Raw genomic sequence first — 5,044 nt, 5'->3', positions numbered from 1 at the left:
GTTTCTCGGCTGGCCTGGGAACGCCTTGGGATTCCCCCGGAGGAGCTGGCCCAAGTGGCTGGGGAGAGGGAAGTCTGGGTCTCCCTGCTTAGGCTGCTGCCCCCGCGACCCGACCCCGGATAAGCGGAAGACAATGGATGGATGGATGGATGGACGAAGTCTGATTGCAGGTCAGGGTCTGGGTTTGGCTTCACAAATGAATGGAAGTAAATGCCATGTCCTAATAAAAATAGAAATACAAATTTGTGTGTTGAATGATTTTCTTTAGGATCACACTGACCCCTAGAATAAAAACGCAAGAGAAAGACTTTAATGTGCTAGATCTAGTAGAAAAAAGTCACACTGCATTTGGGCTTGAATTCAAATTCTGCTGCCTCATAAGGCAGTAAAATTTAAACAAATAAAAGAAAAGACAAGAAGAATAATACCTAAACACACACAGGTTTGTGTCGAATAAATAAATAAATTGGGGTGAAGATTTTTTTCAGGCTTTGCATGTTACATGATATGAAACTATATAATTGTTTTTGCAGTTCAGTCCTCAAAACAATGGCAAACAGAAGCCTATCCACAGTTTTAGAGACAGTTCTATTTATTTGCATCTTTTCTTAAATTTAAACATAAAGGAAAAGTGAGATCCTGTTTTTATTTCTCAAAGTGTGTGGGAAGATTTTAATTGGAGTATAAATTAAACTGCTTCATGTTGGTTTTCATACACATCAAGTAAAAGGGAAGCTGAGATTTGAGTTTGTTTTTTGGGTGTTTAATCAGTGACCTGGATTATTTTAGTGTATCCAGCGTTACCACATTAGAGAGCGAGTGCAGCTGTGTCCTCGTATAACCTTCCTGTTTTTATTCTATCACCCCCACCCCTCCACCACACACACACACACACACACACACGCACACACACACACACACACACACACGCACACACACACACACACAGCACCAGAAAATATAAAAGACCTGAAACTTCACGAGAAAGGAACCACAATAGCTGTGTCTCTCTCATCCTCGAAACTAATACTTCAGATGTTTTGCTTATTTTTGTTTGTTTGTTTGTTTGGTGCCATTTCTTTTGCTTGCTTGTGCTTTCCCCCTCAGAAATTTATTGTAAAATGAATGACCTGGCTCCATAAAGTTCTTGCGACTCAAAGTTATTCGATGTGTCAAAGGCCGAGCTGCTCTTCCAAAAGAGGAGGCAGATTTAGGATTATTCAGCAGCGACGGCAAACGGTCAGCTGCGTGGGACAAAAGGTTTTGTTTTTCACTTTCTGCCTGATTCTAGTTGTTGCCAAAAGCGAGAAGTCCTACTGACTTTCAAGTAATCGCACAGTGCTGTGAGGAGCATTCAAAATAGGTGGGCGTATTGGCAGCGTATTAGTAGAGGAAGGCCTCGTGTTGTACATGTTTTCAGTCATCATTGAGGTGTACTGAGTAAGTCCCAGAGTTCACAACCCTACATGAAGGATTTATAGTTTAGTTAATTCTATGATGTTATTTTGTGCTTCTGAATGTTTTGGGTGTTTCATCTTTGTGTTGATTATTGCACATTTTGTTCCTTGTAAATTGAAACAATGGTACATTATGCTTTAGGAGTTTACTTTACACTGGGCTGCAAATGTTGGGGATTTGTTGGACACACAAAAATTGTGAGAAAATAGGCAAAATCTTCACTTGAAGTTACACTTGAAGTTACACACTTCATCTCAATGATGAGGACCAACTAATAACTCAAAACTCCCAAAATCTGACACTGACATAGGATCATAGTTTTTTGTTGTTGTTGTGTTGCATTGAAGCTTAGTGTGTTAACTCAAACTCATTAAATTGAATCATACTGGCTTGTGACCAGAGACTGAATTGTACCGATTCTTTCTGCTTGTGTTTTTAATGATTCAAAAAGCTAGCAGTGCATTGAGATGTGTATCGTACCGGCCATTGATCAGATAAACTCAACCCTAACTTACATCCACTTTAGATATTGTATGGCTATTTGGTGCTATGTTAAAATTGGTGGCTTTGCTGAGATATAAAAGCAAAATTTAGGGATAAACTAATGATTGTAATAACATATTCTCTGTGAACATGCTCAATTGGATTGAATCTTTTATTGTTTTAAATCAATTTAGACAGAATCAGAATTTCAGTAATTTCATTCTGAAACAAATCTTTTCTTCAAGCATGTCTAAGTATTAGAGTATGACACATGTTTGAGTACATGGAGGTTTGGGAATAGGAAGACCTCGCTGCACCAGAGCTCTATCAAAAACACCAAGACGATGGTCACGGTTGGCTGTAATTTAGACTTTGTTACTTCCGAGTTTTGCCTGATGATTAGAGAGGAAATCCCTCAGGGTAGGGGTGGTCATCTTATCAGCAGGTATACTCCTGGGTCTGTTGGATGAAACAGAAACATGCCCCGGCACGGCTGTAACTCACACCATCTGTAGCAGAGCCAGCAATTGTCAGCTCTGAAGCAGATGGTGTGCTGGGAGCACAAAAGACTGACAGCTGTCATTCATGGTAGCTGAGGCTGAACTTCTGCTGTGAACTGAGATTTAATGACTCCAAGATGCACAGAGGAGGGGAAAAAACAAGCAGACAAACAAGCATTGCAAATAAAATGTTACTTTTTATTATTTTTTACATCATCTTGGTGTTTGCTGAAAGCAGTTCTAAAAATACAAAAATTGCACTTATATACAGCACTGTGTAAAAAAATGGACTATATAATGGACTATTATATTCTTTATATGCTCTGTCATTTATTTTTAGTCTGGTATTGATCTTACGCCGCTTTGCTCCTCTTGGTTTTCACACGTTCTGAAGAATATTTCTGGTTCAGCGCTTGCGTCACTGAAAGACGCACAAAGTAGTGAAGAAAAACGAATCAAATTTCAAAACATCAGGAGCTTTTCAAAACTCCCTAACTGGCCAGGCATGACAAATGCTTTAATTTGTCATTTTTACAGGCTATTATATTGTCATGTAAGATGCTTTGGTGCCATAAAACTGTGAGATCTTCGCTACACAGTTCCCCACTCCAAAACCGAGTGAGACAAAAAGGTGTTACTGATGACTGTGTCCGGCAATTTAAGCTATTCAGCGCTGCCCCCAATTCACCTTCTTTCTAAACTTTATGGCTATAATTGCCATAAAACTTGTCTTCAATCCACTCAGCCTCTACCTACGGTTTTTTCACGCCTTTGTGACATGCTCAGTATTCCTAATGTACTGTACATTTCTACCCCGCTTCATAAGCACATCTGTGGGGATAATTTAGTCAAAGAAGATGGGTTCATCATGTTCATCATGTCATCAGTCTGCAAACTCTGAGTGAAGCTTTCAACCTCCCAGCCTCAATGACTGATGACTGATGATGTGTATGGCACATTGATGCCCTTCAAGGCCAGGGGACTGTGTGAATGTTTGTTTACATCGAGTGAGAATTTGTCAAAAGGTTTATGTCATTGCTGGCATCAGGCTCCTCGAGCTTGTACTGGGTGGTCTTTGTTTGCATGCGTAAAGAGCTTCGTTCTCACTCTCATTTGTCCCCTATTGATTCTCCAAATTAGGTTGATGAGAGGCCCTCCTATCAGGTGGCATATTAATTGGGTCAGGCTGGATCTTATATGAAATCCAAATAATGGCAAGCCGAAGCCTCACACTAGACCTTTCTCCTCTGAGCGCTCTCTTTCACCAATTAGCCTCACATTGATTCAGCTTCCCGCCTCCTCTGCTGCCTGTCACTGTTTTCCAATACTAAAGATGCCACCGATGGCTTAGGTAAGTCTGTATATGTGTCTTCATGTTTGTTTTTTGGAAAATATGAATTTTATAAATACAAAAACTCAGAGCTTTTAGTTTTTTCTTCATGTTTTAAAGGACAACAAACAATCAACGGAGAAAGGTTCTTATCATGTTTTGGCCTAAACCGTGCATAATTGCAACAAATAACAGTAATAAGAGGGCAATAAATTTTCAACACTATTGGCATTTCTTTGTAAATGTTCAGGTACTGGGTGTAAATAATCTAAGGCATTAATTAATTGTAATAACATTGCATATGACTAACTGCTATTCAGAGCAGGATCAAAGCAGATTTCTGCTATTTTAAAGCAACACCAATCTCAAACATTTCACAGCGGTTCATGTTTTATAAACTTTTACATCTCTGTCACTTTTGCATTAGATGGTTATTTACTGAGAAGTCTATGATTACCTGAATTGAAAAATGAGTTTTTCGTTGTTTGCTTCCAGTAATGTTCCACGTGAAATGTGTTTTTCTGCGCCACAGTTCTTATGTTTGGGTTCATATCCAGGCTGTTAAAAGGCTTGGCTTTTTAGAGACAGTTCTTTTATGAAGACCAGTTTTGGTCTCATGGGTTTTCTGCCAGTTCTGAGCTGATGGCAAAGCTGGAAATCTTTCAAAAGAAAATCATCCCGATGTATACTTTTTGTATTCATTGCTATTATTAGAAATGGATACAATTTGAAGCTGGAGTGTCTTTAAGTAGGATTCAACATCTTTCCCAGATTTAGGTTGATCGCAGAAGAAGAAGCTAGTGTTTGCAGAGTCAAGGAACCAAATTATTTGATCGATGAATGTAATCCCATAGGTGGATATTGGTGTTTTTTACTTTCAAAATGTACAGTATATAATCTTTTTGGCATGTATTGTTGAAATTTACATAATCACTAGACAACATCCACTGCCATTGTGCAATGTGATGATGAGACACACAAAATTTAAAACATTCAAAACTGCTCATTTATCCACAACAGCTCCAAAATTGTGAATTATGATTAGCACTTTTTAGATAGGAAAAAGTTAGCAAATCAAGAAATAAATATATGCGAAGTTTAAATGTGCTGCTCATCATTTAGCAAAAGGTCCATAATGGGTGAATATTGTTTAACATTTATGTTATCCAGCTGTTTATAATTATTATTATTATTATTATTATTATATTTTTTTATCGTTGATGTTGTTGCAGCTTAAACAGGAATCAGTGAGGAAGAAATAACACAATCCTAG

The sequence above is a fragment of the Kryptolebias marmoratus genome, linkage group LG4 (genome assembly GCF_001649575.2).
Source record: "Kryptolebias marmoratus isolate JLee-2015 linkage group LG4, ASM164957v2, whole genome shotgun sequence".
NCBI classification, from domain to species: Eukaryota; Metazoa; Chordata; class Actinopteri; order Cyprinodontiformes; family Rivulidae; genus Kryptolebias; species Kryptolebias marmoratus.
Note: the sequence above shows the minus strand (reverse complement) of the source record.